Raw genomic sequence first — 21,409 nt, 5'->3', positions numbered from 1 at the left:
TTCAGCAATTCCTTGAGTTATAGAAAAAAGAAATATCGTAAATTATAGAAAGCCTTGTGAATGTGCATTAGAATTATTATACAATCTCTATTTTATTTTTCAAGCACTTTTTTTTCCTTCAAACTTTCTTGCCTAGAAGACTCGATTAAAACTGTAAAAATGATTATCCCTAAAATTTTGTATATAGCTATAATAAGTTATGCTCATTTTATTTTAGTATAAAATCCTCGAATAAATATAGTAAAAACAGTGTAATCTAAATAATATCAGATAAAAAGTTAACGTATTTAAATTCTAAAAACTATCATAAATAATTTATAAATCGATTCAAATTTACTTTTCAAAGGAGATTAAAATAATATTTTTTTTGCTTTTTGGACAGAAATCCCCTAAAAAAATTGTTTATGGCCTGGAAACTTCGAGATATTTTCTATTAACAATAAATTAAGCCCCTCCGAGCAATCACTGAACATTATTTCAATTTTTTTACTATCAGAGTTTGGTTGCGTAGCAACCTAGTAAAATTAAGCACTCCTCTTTTGAATTAGTCAATGGGTTATCTTAAAATATTTATTTGCGCAGGCGACTTTTTTTGGCGGTTTTCTGGACTATCGCCAAATATATAAACCTTTATTGCGGCCCAATTTACCACCCAATTTTTTTAAAATTTTGTCTACCCCCCCTAATTCAAGGGTCTAGATTCCAAATATGTAAAAAAAATTATATGTTTATTCAGAGAAAGTACGTTTTTGTGTCTGATTTCGTAACTTAATTAATAGTTAGCACTAATTAATTAACATATTTGAGGTCACCCCCAGGAACCATTAAGATTGGCACTTAGTTCGTGAAAATCCGATCATTAGAACGAAAGTTATTCAGGGTGATTCGTTTTTTTTTTTGCGGACTGTACCTGATTTAAAAGCTTTTTTCGGCATTAAATTGAATTGTTCATTCACACAATTGTTTGATGTTTTCAACGCCAAACAAATAAGTATTACAACGCTGTTTTGAAGGTGATGATGTTCCGATTAAATAAGATTTATTTTTTAGCAAATTACTTTGAGAACTTCTGCAGAGGACACGACAGGAATTTTAAAAGAAGATGACCATTCACAATTTATAAACACCAAATCATTAAATCTATCACTGAGACCTGTCGGGGCTCACCTCCCAATGAAGTAACCCAGATTCGAATCCCAGTGTTGGTCTGTAGATACGAATTTTTCTCCGTGCTCGCTTCGACCACAGTACTAATATTAAATATCCTTATTGGTAGATGGATCATGGGGTAGAATTTCTTTGCCGTTTGGCCAACCATATGAGTTTTTCTTCTGTGTGTAACGCCTCCAAATACGGGTTAGTTTAATCAAAAAATCTTTTACGAAGAGTAGTTTGTCTCAATCCCAGATCCAAGAGTTCCCCTGTCTTCTGGGTTTTATTCAAAATTACAAGACTACGAAGTTGAGCAATGGCAGTCGTAAATTCAAAATTGGGTCGGTTATTCAATGCCAGTTATAAAATCTATTACAGATGAACATTAAATTAAAAAATAAAATGTCTTCCTTCATGTTTTTATCACATTATTTTATTACCTAACAGTTTAAGAACGTATTTGCATCGGGAGAATTTAATATTGTCTATATGTGCCATTTTATATATATAAAAAAAATCAAAATTGAAATACAACACTTTTAGAATAAAATAAAAAGGCATAATATTAGAACCCTTGTAAACGTTTAGGTCAGAGACTGCTGCAAAAATTTACATCAAAGCAAAAACAATTTTTTTTAGTACTTAAGGAATAAATGTTTGTGGGTTTTATTAACATGGTAACATAACTGGGGTAATCTTTATTTCAAAAATTTCCAGAAGACGAGCTTGTTTGAACTCATCTTCTATACTGTAAGACGATTTTTCTTGGTTTTCTTGAATTTTTTATTACTATTTTCTGTCGCTGGCTTTGAATACCCGATCAAAATCGGAATTGCGGCTATACCAATGTTCAGTGTTGTTCCAACCCAGAAGACAAAATATTAATCAAAGTATTAATCGCGTTTGTTCTATCGCAATATGCCAAAAATCAAAATTATGAGGTTTCGAAGTTGACCATCAATGACTGAATAACAAGAAAACTTAGACTGATCTTCTTTGAAAGCAGCCGGAATTTTTTTAGAATAAGAGTTTTGTTATAACAAATTGAAAACTTAGTGTATAAAGCAATTATTTATTTTTTAAAACTCTCTTTCTGTAATATAATTGGCTGTTATATACGTATTTCACGTAAAAGTATAGACTATACGGTTAAAATTTAATTGAGTTATCTAGATGAAAATAAAGGATGAAGTAAAAAGATCAGTATTCATATCATATTCCCCCAATAGCATTTTACTAAAACCATTATCTGGGCATCAAAAGTTTTTTCCTGTTTTTGACGTTCAAAATATCAATGATAGATTGAAAATGTCGAAAAAACGAAACTAATATTCGTTTCGCGCAACCATTTCGTGTAATAGAGTCATTTCTTAAAACATTTACCGGATAAAAAGAGGAAAAAATCTAATTTCCTGGATTAAAGTAAACCTAAAGGACTGCGCGGAAACGGGAGACGTTACACGTGTCGACTCTATAAGGATTCCGGGAAAGTTTTATTAAGAAACTCTTTCTAAACTTTTTGCTTTTAAAAATCTGGTCTAAACATTTCAACTGAAACTTTATCCATTTTCTTTTTCTTTTTTTGGTATAAGAAAGTTGAGTGAATACTTTTGACTTACCTTAAATAATATAATTCAGTCCATGCTTGTCTATATTTTGTTATTCTTGATACAATGTTCAAAATTGAGCATTTAGGTGTCCTAAAGTAACAATAATATCTTTGCTTTCCAATTTAAAATAGAAAGTAACATCTCCTTCCGAATTGCTTTCTTAACAATTGTTGCTTTTGTTGTTGTTGTTAATTTACGTCGCACTAGAGCTGCACAATGAGCTATTGGCGACGGTCTGGGAAACATCCCGGATGATGATCCGAAGACTTGCCATCACAATGTTGATCCTCTGCGGAGGGGATGGCACATGGCACCCGCGCTTCGGTAGCCCGACGACCTGCGCGCGAAGTCGAGCACTTTACGGTATAGCTCGTTCACCAGGAGTTGGCACTTGGCTCCGCCTTCATCACGTGGTATGCGACGATACTATTTCGCTATTTTTGGGAGAAGGTTGTGAGCAATCCTGAACAATGTTGCTATTTGGCGATCGTTTGGCAAAAATATTTATTTCGCAAACTTTATGTTTTAACAATGAATATTTCATAAATTTGATGATATTTTAAACTATTTTTTATGATATTTCTTTCTTTTGAGTGAATAGTTTGTCCTTTATGAGACATTTCGCTGGGAGAACGACAGTTTTTAAATTTAAACTATATTTAATTAGCTAGTGTAACAAAAGGTATATTAGCAGATGATAAAGCGAAGTAAGTGAAAAAGAATTCACTTTCTGTGTTTGGCGCAAATTAAGGGTTGTCTCAATTTCAACAACGGAGATGTTTTTCCTCTTACTCCCCCGCGCTGAAATGAACTCTGCGTCCGAGGAGGTGGAGCCAAGTCTCAACTCCTGGTGAACGAACTATAGAACACTTTAACGAGGACCAATACCGCACACCCTCGGTCCCTACGCAAACTGATCCAAGTGGTCACCCACCCGCACACTGACCGTAGCCAGTGATGCTTGACTTCGGTGATCTGCTGGGAACCGTGTCTTAACGATCAGTCCACTGCGGGACGATTGTTGCTTTTGAATTGATTTATTATACAATATAAAAGCCACGTACACTTTAATACAGTCGGACTTCTATTTAACGAACTTCCATTTTGCGAATTTCTCTATTTTACGAATTTTTTCTAGGAACCAAGAACATTTTGGAAATTTCTTCGTAAAATAACTTCCAAATAGCGAAGTGAATTTTCTATTTAACGGAATTTTCTTTGAAATCCACTTTCCCTATTTTCTCAAAATATTTCAGAACATTTCAAACTTATTAGCGCCTTTTATAGAGGAAATGACCTTGAATTGATTTTCGAAGCCCCCTTAACTTTTAGAGAAATCAGTAAAATCCCTTTCCCATTTTGTTTGCATTTCAAATGATTGTTATTGTTATAGTTGTTAATTTACGACGCACTAGAGCTGCACAATGGGCTATAGGCGACGGTCTGGGAAACATCCCGGAGGATGATCCGAAGACATGCCATCATAATTTTGATCCTCCGCGGAGGGGATGGCACTCCCGCTTGCGTATTGACAAAACATACCGTAGATTGTAAACGTGGCGATTGCAGGTGGAGTTGGCGATGGATTACGCGTAAATGTGGTGGGAGAACGAAATTACATTAACCTAAGCAGTGTAATTCGATATTTTCTTCTCCTCGACTAGCCATTATGAATAAAAATAACTCATTAATTCCTTTTAGTAGAGAAAATAAAAAAGAAAATAACACCTTTTTATTGTCAGGATCACTTTACAAATGCACTGTATTTATATTTTATTAAGCTCTATAATTTATATTTTATAAAACGATCTAGTTTTTTGATAAAGCAGATTCAATTTTTTAATTTTTTAACAAGAATTGTGTTTGCGAAGAAATAAAAATAATTTATTAATGAACCAATCACAAAAAATAACGTAACATTTTAATACTATGTTTTATTGAAACGCTATTTTGAAGAATTAATTCTATTTAACTTTTATTGTAAGAAAACATAACCTGTTTTATTTTAGTGATATTTTCTATGAAATCAATATTCTCTATAAAAGAATAATGTAAGCTTTTTTATCAAGATTATTTTTTTAGAAATTAACAAAGACATATTATTTACTAGAAAAAAATAGAGTATTCAAAAATGCTATCACGCTTTAAAGTAATAGTTTCTTGTAAACGAAATAATCAATATTTTTAAAATAAAGTTTGAAAGCGTTTGTTTCATTGCTAGAAGCATTCATTATAAAAAAATATATATTAAATTACTTTTTTGCATAATTTTATGAAATGACTTTTTTTTGGATGAGATGAGATTTTAAACTTTGTGAAAAATTGATTCAATTTCTTAATATATATAAAAGTCGGTAAATACTTCATTCATTATGGAGGTCATAGATAACTTGATACCTTTTCAATATAAGAATAATAAATGCAATTAATAGAAAATGCACAATTTTAAAAATATATTTTATTTACACATATTGCGTACAGGTTATAATGCAACTATCATACGTAACATAAATTTATAGATTCCTAAATACTGTTATATGAGTTTGGTAATAAAAATATAATTAAAAAATAACATAATTTAAAAAAATTTCAACCTTCAATTAAAAACTTCCTGTTGTCATATATTAATAATAATTATAATTTTTAGCAACTTTTTTGGGCACAAATTTTTAATTCTCGAACTTAATACCATTCTTCATATGAAAATATCAGAAAATTTATAAAAGAAAGACTATATTTTAAAATTGAGACATTGGCGACAACAGAGGTTAGATGTATATGCTGAGTTTAAATAAATTATATGTTATAAAACTCACATTTGAGATTTAGATCAATTTATTATCAGGTCATAAGAGTGTTTTTTAATAAATAAATGTAATGATTGTTTGATTTACAATTGTAAGGTCCTGGATGTTTAATGTTAAGTTATACATTTCTTTAGAAATAATATTTGAAATATGCAAAGCAGGGCGGCATTCATTTCAACTTAAAAATCATCAACTTAACTTTCAATAACTATAGATAAATAAAAAAACAAAAGTTTGATAAAAACTTTAAAAGAAATACTTTTAGAAAAATTCTTTCTAAATAATATTTAAATAAAACACAATCACTTTGCCTGAGTGATTCTGTAAGAAATTCTAAACTTTACAATTTTACAAGTTAGGTGAAAAGTAAATATATACAATAGTGGTAGGGAATTAAGGAAATTCTAAATCTAAAGTTTGAGTCCTAGAACGTAAACATCTGATCATTTGATCAAAAGTTAGTTTTAGATTTTTCGTTTAATGCTCACTGTACACTAAAAGGTGATTTTTTTCTTCTTTTGAAATTTTGATTTTAATGCCCTTACTTCAACCTCCTTCGAGTTATGCTTACTTTATAAACTTAATCTCAACTTTATTTTTCTTTTCACTTTTAAACTGTAAAAGACTTTTTCTCCATTTGTAAATTATGAAAAAAGTTATTAATCTGATTGCGTAAACAGTTAATTTATTAAAATTGAACATTCTCAATTAATTCCTTTTATTAGTCATTTATATTATTAATAATAATTATTTGCACAAAATTATAATAGAGGAAAGTTTGATTAGAAATTTAAAAGTTCTTGCTACAATAATTAGGGAATTTCTATTGACAAATTCAAGTAATTTTTTTTCCGGAGCAAAATGCATTTTTATTTAAAATGGAACAGTACTGACTTAACATTTATACGATAAAACACTCTCTAATCGCTAACACCGATGACAGGGAAAAAATTTCGTTTTTTTTTTCTTTTCCACAAAAAGTTTAGAACTTAAAGTGTTGTTCTTTCATTATAAAGCAATAGCATAATATTCTCGTATCATGTAAAACTTTATAACGAAGTTACTTATCTACCGTTTTACAATTATAAAATGAAATGATTATTGAATTCTACTTGCACTTTAAAATGTCAATGTCTCCATCGTTCAATGAATTTTACGATTATTTTTATAAAACTGTGTATAATGAACATTTCAACTAAAATAATTAGTACAAAATAGCTGCTAATAATTCTCTTAACATTTATAAATATTATACATTTATAAATTTCAGCTTTTCGCATTACTGCTAAATAATCTCTACGTCGAAAAATATTTAAGTAATTCCATAATAACTGAAAATTAAATAAAATTTAAAAAAAATTGTAAATGTTTATCGAGCAGAACCAGTAAGTTTAATTAATGAATATAGAATTAGTAACAAAGTCACTGCTGAACAATAATTTTTTTTAAATCTTTTAAGTAAACGAACTTTATTGTAATAATCATTTCATTATTAAGGATTAGAGGTTATTGTGAAATTATTAATTTTAATTAGTGGATGAGTAGGTAAAGAAGTGCACTACTCGAAATACGCGTATACATTTAATGAAAGTTATGAAAATACAGAAGGGGGCTATGGAGGTAATAATATATAATTTTTTTTATCTTAGTTTTATTACGATCTTCTAAAAAACGCTAATAAACACAATTATGTTAACAAATACAAACGATTATGTCGGAGCTATAACAAAAAAATACGCTTTATATTTCATTTAATGCAGAAGAATCTAATGAAGATCAGCTTATTTGAAACTCTGAAATGTCACACCCATATATAACTTGGTGAATGATAGATACGTGATACCGAAAAAAAAAAAAAAAAAAAAACATAAGCACACAGCTGTTTGGCGATTTGCGAGACGCTCCTTCAACGCCGATAGATATTTTCGCCAACCCCTTTACAATCTACGGTATGTTTTGTCAATACGCCTCCCGCTTCGGTAGCCTGACGACCTGCGCGCGAAGTCAAGCAATTTACGGTAGCACAGTTTAACGAGGACCAATACCGCACACCCTCGGTCCCTACGCAGACTGATCCAAGTGGTCACCCACCCGCACACTGACCGCACCCAGTGATGATTGACTTCGGTGATCTGCTGGGAACCGTGTCTTAACGATCAGTCCACTGCGGGACGCATTTCAAATGAAAAACTCAGACGGAATTAATGGATTTTATCAGTAATAATTAAACTTAAGAGCGCATGTGGTAATGTATGTTTAAAATTACTTTGCAGTTATAATTTTATTCAGCAAATAAATACAGTTATAATTTTATGCATAAATTTTGCTTCTTTTAGTTGAAAATGTATGTAACATGATAGTGTAACACTGGATAATGTTTTGCTCTATTCTTGCTTTCCATGCAGATTTCTCTTATAGCTAAGATTTATAAAATAAATAGTAGATACTAATTTACAAGATAAAGGTGTATCAATTTGCTATTTTAATTATGCCCAGCGTTTATGAATTTAGAATCTGTTTTGTGTTTAAGTATGACAAAAGGTGATTATCTATTTAACGAATTTTCCATATAACGAACTTATTATCGAGATTTATCAACTTCGCTAAATAGAGATCCAACTGTAGTTTAAAAGCCAGTTTTTTTAAGAGTCAGGCAAGGTTGAATACTTTGCATTTTTTATTTTCCTGAAATTTTCAGGATATGTTCTTTATGTAAAACTATTATACGCGTGTTTTTTTGTGAAAAAATGTCTTTCAATCTTTTTTTTGGGGGGGAGGGGGAGGGGGGAGGGATAAAAGCTGAAGATCCTATAAATTTTGAAGAAAAAAAAATACACACGCACTTAAATTTACAAGTTGCAATACTCCTTGTAAAACGAGTGAATCACGGTGTCAGACAACGAATTTGAAGGAACGAGGTTCGAGTAAGAAGAATGGAGAGTCTGAAATCACTAGTTCGAAAAACCACCGGAAGAGGGAGAAAGATGAAAATGATTCAGAAGGGAAAGTTTAAGTTTTAAACAGGGGGACTAATATAGAATACCTTTATATCTATGGTTTTTAAGTTCTGTGAAAAGTTGTGTCTTTTCTTTCTTTTCTGGATTGCTTATTGATTCATTTTTCAAAGTTTATTTCGGACATTTAATTTGTTCGATTAGTATATTTGTTACGATTTTTTTTTTACTCTTTTTATGCAAGCGTTTCTGTTTGGATATTAGATGTTTGCCTGTTTAAGACAGATTGAGACTGGATTTGTATAGAAAAGAATATGGAACGACTATAGCTGTATTTTTTTTTTTGTATTGAGTAGAATACTCTCGTTCATTACGTTTTCCAGGAAGCTATATGATGTTTAAGTTATTTTATTCCTTGCTAACTAAAAGTTTTTGTAAGTTCAAAGATGAGTTTTCAATTCCAGTAAGCGACACTAACTGTTATTTTGTGTTCTAAATATCAAGACATAAATACTCTCATTGGACCTTTGTATCACAGGTGAAAAGTGATTCGAAAATTCTCGAAAAATGGCTATTGTCTTTGACTTTGATCACCAAAATCTACTAGCACCATCAGTGAACCACAAAGGTACGTATTTCTGCAAATATTTATTTAAAGTATCTAAAAATAATAAAAGTAATACCTGAAGAAAGTAAACAGACGTAGGGTGTATATTTTTCATGACCTTAAAGTTTCGAAAAACTCAAATTTTGCACAACTTTCTTGTTCATTAACTGCCTTCGAAAAAGCTAGACAAGTATGAAATTTTCTGAAAAGGAAGCCTTAAATGTAGAGAAAACAAAATCAATTCAAAGACCTATGGGTCCCGCAGTGGACTGATCGTTAAGACACTGTTCCCAGCAGATCACCGAAGTCGAGCATCACTGGCTGTGGTCAGTGTGCGGGTGGGTGTCCACTTAGATCAGTCTGCGTAGGGGCCGAGGATGTGCGGTATTGATCCTCGTTAAACCGTTCTACCGTAAAATGCTAGGCTTCGCGTGCAGTTCGTTGGGCTACCGAAGCGGGGGTGTCATCCCCTCTGTAGAGGATCAAAATTGTGATGGCATGTCTTCGGATCAATATCAGGGGTGTTTCCCAGACCGTCGCCAATAGCCCATTGAGCAGCTCTAGTGCGACGTAAATGAACTACAACAACAACAACATTTCATTCAAGGCAGACAATACTTCAAGAGAATTACAATAACTTAGGAGATTAAATAGCAATTTCGGAAACGTAAGCAGGTATAATTCAAAATTTATGCTGTTTTAAACAAAATTTAAATTACTTCTAAACCGTTCGCCCAATAGGGCCATGTCTTAATTCAATATAGTGTAAAATAAAAAAAGTGGAAAGTTAATATTCGAAATAAGGTATTAAATGTTTCTGGAAGTATTAATAATAAATTTGCTTTGCTCTCATTTTAACTCGGTTTTAACTCATTTGATTAATCCTAAATAAATGCATGGGATCTAAAGCTTTCTTTCTCTGCATAGTCATGAACATTAAAACTTTTATAAGCTTTGATCTATTAGTTGTATAACTTAAGTGAGGTTTTTTCTGTACTTAAGTACGGGTCACAAAATTTAAGGCCATATTATTAAAAAAAAGGTTGATTCAGTAACATAGCTCTGTGAATTGATTTTGTTTCGGTTGTACTTCCTTTCTGGCAAATTTCTTACTTGTTTATTTTGGAGAAGGTAGTTAATCACCTTGAAAGTTGTGTGAAGATTGAGCTTCTTGCCACTTTAAGACAAATATTGTAAATTGTCAAATCAATGCTTTTTTTCTCAAAATTCCATAATATCTTAATTTTGACTCTTTAAAACGTAAAGAAATTTTTTTTCTCCCCAAAATAAACATGTGTTTAATAGGTTTACATGAAGAACATATCCTTTAAAGTTCAAAAAATTACAAAATGTAAAGTATCCGAATCATACTGATTTTTCCGAGTTTTATTGAAAATTGGCTTTTAAATATGCCTTTACATTTCACTATCTGTAAATTTAAATGCATAGTTTCTGAAATCTGTATTTCTGTCAGTTTATTTGAAATGTATACAGTGTTCGGAAAAGAACGGATTACTTTACCTGAGTAACTCTTGTGCTGATAATTGGATTTTCCCGTACTAAAATTTAACCTTAATGGTTTGAGAGAATTACCTCAAATATTGTAATCAAGTAATGCAGACTATAAGTTACAAAATCTGATGCGAAAACGTTCTTTTTCTGAATAAACATACCTTCTTTCGACGGATTTGAATTTTTGGCTATTTATTTCGTAACTTAATATAGTTTGCTCCAATTAATTAGCGTATTTGAGATCCCCCTCTAACCACTGAAATTGATTTTCAATAAGAGAAAATCCAATCATCAGATTAAAAGTTATTCAGAAAGTTTCTTTTTTCTTTTTTTTTACTTGCGCCCTGTATATTTTCATCAGTGGGATGGGAATGTACTTTTCCTTCAATTTTTATGTTAGTTTCAATTCCCAGTTATTAAACTGCATATTTTCATCAGCGAGAATAAAGTAAATTCAAGTATAAATCAAAATTTATATATATTTTTTTTGCTGCTCTTGAAATGCATGTCTTTATTTGGTGATTACAAATATTTAAATCTGAAACTAACGCAACTAAATTCATCTAAATCCAATCTAAACTGTTATTCAAATTAAAAAGAATTTATGGATTCGATTAATTATTTCCAAAACTACTGGGAAGATTTTAATGAAATTTTGTCAAACAAAGACTGATGCAATACAAGAAAAAAATAATTAAATTGTTCGTAATTTCGCGACTCAAAGCAAAGATTTACTTACAGCCATTCAATCTTTAAGAAATCAAACATGAAAGAGAAAATTTGAGCAAAAAAAAAATAGTTTTTATGTTTGTAATTTCTCATAAAAAGACTTTTAATCTTCAATCGGAAATTGTATGAAAACTTAGCATGAACAAGGTTCAAAATTATGGTATAAGTTTTACAGACATGCGATCTATCGAAAAATGTGTTTGAAAAATCTGAATTTTCGTTCTTTTACCTATTGAATATAGAAAACGCTGAGAACAGAAAACGCAACCATATTCAAGAGAAGGAAAGATATTCTAGATTGGTTTCCAAAGGTTTTAGATTCTATTTTCAGAATATCAAGAGTTTAGTAAAAATTTCATTTTATGTTCGGGTACTTAAACAAATCCATTTTTATTGCTCAGCGAATGAGAAAGGTTGATTTAAATTAAACCATTAATGCAACTTAATTTTTTTACCCCATTTATTCTAAAAACAAAGATATTCAATCGAAAATAATGCGGAAATCTCTTCAGTTTCAAACTTTCAATCGCATATTTTGCTTAAAATGATTAATAGGTAAAAAGCTCATTCTGTGCCGTGTTCTGATAGATTATCTCAATACTCATCTATTATTATAAAATTTTTACGACAAGAAAAAGCAATTTTCTCTTTGATATGGAAGAACAACCATTCATATTATCTACTTATAATAACTATCTTTTGTTTGAAGAATGTTATTTCGAACCCTCTAAACTCCTCTATTTCCAGATTGTAGGCAAATGTAATAGAATTTCTCGAAATTACAATTCTTGCTAAATCTAATCGAAAATTCGGAACAAAGAATCAGTTGGGTCGTTGCGAAACATCTTGGGGGCAAAGTCAAACGATAATAAGAGCGTTTTCACAATCCACAGTGCGTGAAATTAACTTCAGTATTTGGCCAAACACAATTTAACTGCTTGAATTGTTCCGCAAAATCAATGTAATTTTCCACATTCTGATAGTTTTGCAAAACGCCCCTAGACAAAACGGGGATTAGAACTGTTCGAAATTGACTCTCTCTGTGTACAGGTTTGTTTATATAAATATAAAAAGCGCATGATTGAATTCCTTTTCGACATTTTTCCTAAAGAATAAACTATTTTAGATAGGGGAATTTGGATTTTTTTTTCATTCTTGAAATTAGTTCTTCATTTCAGAAATTTCAGATAAAATCTTTTTTTCCAAAACAAAATCAAATTTCAGTTAAGTAAAATTTTGTCTTGCTTTAATAGATTATTTTTGAGATGAAATTATTATTTTTTAAATTAAACATAATTTTTTCTTAAATTGTGAAGATGGGTTTCAATAATATTTAAACTTTCCTTACATATAAGAAGAATATAATACACACATTTTAGCATTCGTGCAGAACTTAGTGACAAGAATTGGATATAATATAGCCTACGTCACAGGTTGTGTTGTTCCTACTAAATTTAACCCATGAACGGCATTTTCTGCGAGCCTAACTTCAAGCCACAAATAAACAAACGAAGTGTTCGATCGTTTAAATAGCTGCTCGCCAGATTTTATTGCATTATAAAGAAAAGTTATTGAAACTAAATACAACTAAATAAACAACAACAACTAAAACAAATAACAACAACTACTAATAACAATAACTAAATAAACAACAACTGAATTCCATTCGTTTAGCATTGCGTCATATGTTGTTCCTACTAAATCGAAGTAGTTGTGTTTTTTCATATTATACCCAATTGAAATTAAGAAAATATTTTAAAGTTAATTTTTATTTGCATAATAATTTTATATAGACAAACTTTTTTTTTAATATTTAGGTCATATTTATATTTACCTCATATTGTTTTCAAATTTTAATCTCATATTTAGCATAGTATAAATTATATTTTTTCATATGTAAGCATGAAGCTTATTAGTTAGGCCCTATAAATTGTGCAAAGATGCAAAAAGCCGCGTAGTTTACCAATATCCGTATAATCACTGAACATCTGCATATTTGTTACTTTTCAGAAAAATTTATTTACCAGAAAAACTTTGTCTTTAGGGTTTTCCCCATTGTCTTTTTCAATTCTAATAATGCTTTTGCAATTTGTCCCCTGAGTTGCAACATCTCTTTTTTTTCATCTTTAGGTTTTTTTTCTTTCAAGTATAGCAACTTATCGATTGGAGGATCCAGTTCAGAAGTTTTGATACAGAATAATTGCCTCCAGCTTAAATATCGTTGGCAACTGTGCATTCATAAATATTCTGGGATCGATACATAAAACTTAAGGATTGTTGCACTCAAAGAATATATTAAAGAAAATTCTATCCTAGACTTAATCAAATTCTGGGTTCAGATTAATCAGTTTGAGAGGTAGTCTTAGGGATATTTTAGAAACGTACTAAAACAAGGCTCTCTTAACTGCCTGTTTCAGAAGATTGTAAAAGAGCCAAATTCTGTTACGGCCAAATTTCTATGGAATGTCAGCATAAAGAGGGATGTTACGCTACCGAACTAATTTATCTTCACTTCCAATAAACTTTAATTTCAGTAATGTTTAATAGTTTCAGTAATGTTAATATATACATGATGTATAACATTAGTAAAATTTTTTACTGTAATAATTAGAACATTGTAATAGAAACAAGAAAGGTATTTAATTTTTTTCCAAGACGTCCACGACCTGTCTGAATAATTTCAACAAAAAAAAAATGCCATATCCTCATTACATAATTTTGAAAATATTTCCTCCTAATTTATAGGTTCTTGCATATTTGTAAACATAAAAATTCTTCGATGAAATTAAAGCTTGAACTTCAGATATAAATATGAAATTACTTTTTATTTTTGCCTTCGACAAAACATATAGCAGCTTAAACAAGACAAATGAATTAAGCGCGTCCCATTTCAACGAATTAATTTCTAATCATGTATTTAAGGAGTATTCCCATTATTTAGAACTCAAATATTTTCAAGACAAGTGGCAGCTTGCGGAAGAATTGCATAAATTGTATCAAACTTTTTACTTTTTTATGTATTTCTATTTGAGAAGAATGATGTTTTGTCTCTTTGCAGTTGCACGGAGGGGGGGGGGGCGCACAAGCTTCCCTCTCAAAAATTTATTAAACTTTCAGAAATTTTTCATCGTTATTCTTTTTCAAAACATAATTTTATTTATGTTTTAATAATAAACATTTTTTATTTATAATGTTTATAAAATGTTTATTTAATCAGGAATTAATATGTCTTTATATAATATATTATTTAAATAATATCTTCATTATAGTTTAAAAAAATGAATAATTTGAAAAATTTCTGTGAAACGGTATATTTTTTGAAGAAAAAACTGCTAACATTTTAGTTTTCATATTAGTGACGATACCTTAAAATGCAAGTTATATCTATTCAATGATTTATTAAATCCTCTTAACTTTGTTACAATCAGAAGACCATCATTTAAAGAAACAAAAATATAGAAATAATTGTACCGATTGGTTTAATAGTGTGCAGTCAACTGGGGTTACTTTGAACAGTTTTAAATAAGGAATAGCTGCTTCTCTTAAGTGTAAATTTGAAAAATTGTTTGGAGAAGTGACAACAGTGCTTGGAAGATTTCGCCGTCAACGCAGAAAAAGATACCGTTGTTTCTGCTGTATTTCCCAACTACAATCATTGAAACATTAATAAAATAAAAATTCCCCATATTTTGACCTAAATTAATACAAAATAATGAAAAATATATAACAAATATCATTAATAAAAAATTTGTGTCAAAGGGTTAAATGCATTCAAGCTTCTTTTTCTTCAAAGAGCCTTCAAAAATCTTCGAAAGCACCCATTATTTAATTTATAATTAATTTTATGCAAGTTGTTTTAATTAAAATTTTTAATTACGAACGCTCAATATGGTATGGAATTTAAGTGCTTTCAATCGAAGCAGTAAAGAAATAAAAGATATTTTCAAATTTTTAAACCTGAAATACCAACTCCGAGACATCGGAAGAACAGCGTTACTCAAAAGCATTGAGCTTTGTTTAGGAAAAAAAATTGAATCAACATCAGTTCACGCAGTGGATAAAAAAGTAAAGAGAAAGATTAATTAAAATGCAAGTAGTATTCTTTGAATTTTCAATGCCTCATTACGCCTGGAAGTCTTTCCCTGGAGCAATTTCGACGATTTTTTTCGATCATTATTATTCGAGAGCTGTGATTAATTCATTTGTATGCAAAGCATACTTCTAAGAAAAAGGGCTTTCGCGCTAGAAATATAGACAGAAAGATACGCTACAAATAGATTTTTCCTCAATAATTACTGCGGAGACTATGTAATATTTTTGTCCCAAGATGTGAATAACTTAAAAGCATTTATAGATTATTTTTGGGTGATTATTAATTACGTTGCAGAAAATTTCTAAACATGCATATGTTACTCGCATAAATAATGGGTTTTCATTTAATTTCATATAGGTTTTATAGAGTAATATTTCCTCGTAGTATGTATACAATCAGACAGAAAACCTCGTTCTTATCTGAAAGATTTATTTTTGTTTCTTTTTCAGTTTAGAATTTTTTTTCCTCTTCATTTTTGCGTAATATGATGTAAAATGCTTATAAAATTATATGCTCAATTTTACAACAGGAAAATTTAAGTTTTTGGACAAACTTTGGCAAACCATTTGTAGCCCATAGGTTGGGAACCCCGAGATATCAGAAAATATTTGTATTTAAAAGTGCTGTAGGCTACCCTTAATTAAGAAAGCAAATGTACTTTTGTGGAATGTAATAAGAGAAAATGAATTTTTAATACAATGCTACTTGTGTCTGTATCTTGGAACGAAACATAGTCTAAGAAATGATTTATATACAGTGATGATTTACGTTCAGAAATAATTTATGCACAAAAAAACAGACCATCCTGAATAACTTTTGATCTAATTATCGGATTTTCATTTTTTAGGACTCTATCTTAATACATGGAGGGGATGACCTCAGAGATGCTAATTAGTGCATACAACATTTTGAGTTACGAAATCAGGCACAAAAATCAACTTTCTCTGAATAAACATACCTTTTTTTCCACGGATTCGGATTTCCAACAGTTTGGTCAAAAGAGCGGATGAAAGTTTGGACTCCTTACTGTTAATTTTACTTTTTGCGCATTTCGCCATATCTAGAGAGATTTTTAAACAAATTTTTAAAAAAATGCTTATAATAATAAAATTTGCTTATCCAAAGAAAACCCCATGAAAAAACTATTTTAGTAAATATTTATTATTTTTTGTTTTACTTATAATAGTCGAAAAATTTCTGAATTTTAAGGTATACAGTTTTTTTACATTATTTTAAAGATTATACTTTCGCAAAATGCAAAGTTTTAGCAAAATCGGTCGAATAGTTCCTGCGAAAATCGAATTTTCAATGCGACTTTTTGAAATTCAATTTCTCAGGAACAATTCAACCGATTTTGCTCAAAGTTTGCATTTTGCCGTGTTAAATTATATTCTTTAAAATTACGCTAAAAATTGTATACCTTACAATTCGCTGTTTTTAAATCTCAGTTAGAATTCTCATTCTAAAATTACTTTAAAATTAATCTGTCCATCCAATTAACCGTAAAATTTGAGCTTCGGAGCATTTATTTACTTTTACGGGTGTGAAACCGTTTACAACTGGTATGGATAAAAAGTCATGAATACAAAATTATACGGTTTTGGAACATTTACAAATAGCATTGTTTCAAACCATGAAAATTAGATTTAACTGGACATATGAGTTAGGTTAAGTGGGGCGTTTCGTTAAGTAATGGACATTTGAGTTAAATTGAGTTTTATAAATTGAATTAATCTGTTCATCCAATTAACCGTAAAATTTGAGCTTCAGAGCATTTATTTACTTTTACGGGTGTGAAACCGTTTACAACTGGTTAGGATAAAAAGCCATGAATGCAAAACTGGTTAGGATAAAAAGCCATGAATACAAAGCTATACGGTTTTGTAACATTTTCAAATAGCATTGTTTCAAACCATGAGAATTAAATTTAACTGGGAATTTGAGTTAGGTAAGTGGGGCGTTTCGTTAAGTAATGCACATTTGAGTTAAATTGAATTTTATAAATTGAATTAATCTGTTCATCCAATTAACCGTAAAATTTGAGCTTCAGAGCATTTATTTACTTTTACGGGTGTGAAACCGTTTACAACTGGTTAGGATAAAAAGCCATGAATGCAAAACTGGTTAGGATAAAAAGCCATGAATACAAAGCTATACGGTTTTGTAACATTTTCAAATAGCATTGTTTCAAACCATGAGAATTAAATTTAACTGGGAATTTGAGTTAGGTAAGTGGGGCGTTTCGTTAAGTAATGGACATTTGAGTTAAATTGAATTTTATAAATTGAATTAATCTGTTCATCCAATTAACCGTAAAATTTGAGCTTCAGAGCATTTATTTACTTTTACGGGTGTGAAACCGTTTACAACTGGTTAGGATAAAAAGCCATGAATGCAAAACTGGTTAGGATAAAAAGCCATGAATACAAAGCTATACGGTTTTGTAACATTTTCAAATAGCATTGTTTCAAACCATGAGAATTAAATTTAACTGGGAATTTGAGTTAGGTAAGTGGGGCGTTTCGTTAAGTAATGGACATTTGAGTTAAATTGAATTTTATAAATTGAATTAATCTGTTCATCCAATTAACCGTAAAATTTGAGCTTCAGAGCATTTATTTACTTTTACGGGTGTGAAACCGTTTACAACTGGTTAGGATAAAAAGCCATGAATGCAAAACTGGTTAGGATAAAAAGCCATGAATACAAAGCTATACGGTTTTGTAACATTTTCAAATAGCATTGTTTCAAACCATGAGAATTAAATTTAACTGGGAATTTGAGTTAGGTAAGTGGGGCGTTTCGTTAAGTAATGGACATTTGAGTTAAATTGAATTTTATAAATTGAATTAATCTGTTCATCCAATTAACCGTAAAATTTGAGCTTCAGAGCATTTATTTACTTTTACGGGTGTGAAACCGTTTACAACTGGTTAGGATAAAAAGCCATGAATGCAAAACTGGTTAGGATAAAAAGCCATGAATACAAAGCTATACGGTTTTGTAACATTTTCAAATAGCATTGTTTCAAACCATGAGAATTAAATTTAACTGGGAATTTGAGTTAGGTAAGTGGGGCGTTTCGTTAAGTAATGGACATTTGAGTTAAATTGAATTTTATAAATTGAATTAATCTGTTCATCCAATTAACCGTAAAATTTGAGCTTCAGAGCATTTATTTACTTTTACGGGTGTGAAACCGTTTACAACTGGTTAGGATAAAAAGCCATGAATGCAAAACTGGTTAGGATAAAAAGCCATGAATACAAAGCTATACGGTTTTGTAACATTTTCAAATAGCATTGTTTCAAACCATGAGAATTAAATTTAACTGGGAATTTGAGTTAGGTAAGTGGGGCGTTTCGTTAAGTAATGGACATTTGAGTTAAATTGAATTTTATAAATTGAATTAATCTGTTCATCCAATTAACCGTAAAATTTGAGCTTCAGAGCATTTATTTACTTTTACGGGTGTGAAACCGTTTACAACTGGTTAGGATAAAAAGCCATGAATGCAAAACTGGTTAGGATAAAAAGCCATGAATACAAAGCTATACGGTTTTGTAACATTTTCAAATAGCATTGTTTCAAACCATGAGAATTAAATTTAACTGGGAATTTGAGTTAGGTAAGTGGGGCGTTTCGTTAAGTAATGGACATTTGAGTTAAATTGAGTTTTATAAATTGAATTAATCTGTTCATCCAATTAACCGTAAAATTTGAGCTTCAGAGCATTTATTTACTTTTACGGGTGTGAAACCGTTTACAACTGGTTAGGATAAAAAGCCATGAATGCAAAACTGGTTAGGATAAAAAGCCATGAATACAAAGCTATACGGTTTTGTAACATTTTCAAATAGCATTGTTTCAAACCATGAGAATTAAATTTAACTGGGAATTTGAGTTAGGTAAGTGGCGTTTCGTTAAGTAATGCACATTTGAGTTAAATTGAGTTTTATAAATTGAATTAATCTGTTCATCCAATTAACCGTAAAATTTGAGCTTCAGAGCATTTATTTACTTTTACGGGTGTGAAACCGTTTACAACTGGTTAGGATAAAAAGCCATGAATGCAAAACTGGTTAGGATAAAAAGCCATGAATACAAAGCTATACGGTTTTGTAACATTTTCAAATAGCATTGTTTCAAACCATGAGAATTAAATTTAACTGGGAATTTGAGTTAGGTAAGTGGGGCGTTTCGTTAAGTAATGGACATTTGAGTTAAATTGAGTTTTATAAATTGAATTAATCTGTTCATCCAATTAACCGTAAAATTTGAGCTTCAGAGCATTTATTTACTTTTACGGGTGTGAAACCGTTTACAACTGGTTAGGATAAAAAGCCATGAATGCAAAACTGGTTAGGATAAAAAGCCATGAATACAAAGCTATACGGTTTTGTAACATTTTCAAATAGCATTGTTTCAAACCATGAGAATTAAATTTAACTGGGAATTTGAGTTAGGTAAGTGGGGCGTTTCGTTAAGTAATGCACATTTGAGTTAAATTGAATTTTATAAATTAAACCGCAGAATGTGCGACGTCTCTATAACGTCAATTTTTTTTTTACCCGATCAATTTAAATGAAAAGCTCGCTAAGACAAAACTGCGCTGAATATATTTAATTAACACAACTGTCTACCGTAAGACTTTCCCTGCATACTTTTTCAAGTATAATTACAAAAAAAAATTTACACAAAAAATTTCATAGAACAACGCTATAGTGAAAAAGTTTGTTCTAAAATGTTGCGAAATTTACTTTCAACAAATTAGATGAAAAGAAACAGTAAGTGATGTAATATTTCTTACATTAATATTTTTAGATGATTTTTATGAGCCTAACGCCCCAACTGCTCATATAATTTTATAGCTAATAATTTTTATGATGTCTGCATTTTTTATACTGTCTGCGACATTATGATAAGTAATAGCCTAATTATAAACTGTTATCTTCGCTTAAGGTATGGAATTATCTGAAGGGTTTATTCACATCTTATCTTTTAATGTAATTCATTATTTGGTTGAAATCTTGTTGTGAAAAGGCTAAAAGCTTAGATCTGCTATAAAAACTGGAAACAGGATTCAAAATTCTTCTTATTCATAGGAATAGCTGAAATAAATGTAGAATATTTTTATTTGTTTAAAAAGAAACCATAAAACCTACATACAGTCGATAATACAACACATAAAAGAAACATAATTCGATAAATTAAATTTTGAAACATGAAATTTCTAGACAAATCTCACCACACATAGCTTTATCTAACACACATTACATTAGAATATGTTAATTTTTGAAAGTCGGTTTCTAAGGAATATAACGTTATCATAATTTATAGAAAACGCAAGTTTAGTTTTTGATTATTAGTAAAATTGTAACAGATAAAGGTTAAAGATGAAAAGATTTTTTTTTATGAATAGTAAAAACTAATAACATAACTAAGAGCAAGAGACTCAGGGAATTTAAAATATATTTGAAAGTTCAAAATATTTTATTTTAGAAAAGTAAAGTTCTCACCAGGATTAAATACAATATTTTTTTTATTTGGTATTTATGTAACCATTTATTGATTTAACATTTGTTTTTAGTCGTAAAAATGCGTTAATAATGCTAGTGTCTAGTGACGTAAATATTTCTGTTATTAATAATTGCCATATTTAGAGAAAAGTCACTATTAAACTTAGAATTTTAATATTTCCCTTTCAATTTTCGACAAAAAACATATGGAATAAATTTATTTTTAAATTGTTCGGAGATTTATTAGTCAGATAAAGATCGAAATTCACGAAAATATCGAGGCGAAAATTGTGACAACTAAGACGAAATAAAATACACAATAGTTCCACAATGTCCTGCCCTAAAACAGAACAGGAAAGATTCTGGAATAACACTATCTTGTAATCAGCATTTTCAGAAAGGTGGTTTGTTATTACACATTTGTTT

At 30.0% G+C, this 21,409-nt stretch overlaps 1 long non-coding RNA gene across 8 annotated transcripts in view; it reads left to right on the top strand.

Moving 5' to 3' along the window:
* Window positions 1–8,450: 8,450 nt before the first annotated feature.
* Window positions 8,451–21,409, top strand: part of LOC139426072 (uncharacterized) — a 52,139-nt gene continuing 39,180 nt past the window's right edge. For 2 of the 8 annotated variants that reach the window (XR_011637349.2, XR_015435419.1), the window contains exon 1: window positions 8,451–9,151. This is a non-coding gene — a long non-coding RNA (uncharacterized LOC139426072). Of the gene's footprint in view, window positions 9,152–11,613; window positions 11,683–13,501; window positions 14,373–21,409 lie in introns of those variants that run through there. The other 6 variants (XR_015435417.1, XR_015435416.1, XR_015435415.1 and 3 more) reach the window with 6 other exon arrangements.

Source organism: Parasteatoda tepidariorum, chromosome 7 (genome assembly GCF_982258835.1).
Source record: "Parasteatoda tepidariorum strain Cologne lab strain chromosome 7, Ptep-v5.0, whole genome shotgun sequence".
NCBI classification, from domain to species: domain Eukaryota; kingdom Metazoa; phylum Arthropoda; class Arachnida; order Araneae; family Theridiidae; genus Parasteatoda; species Parasteatoda tepidariorum.
The sequence above is the reverse complement of the archived record's forward strand: the minus strand, read 5'-3'. Positions and strand labels throughout refer to the sequence as shown.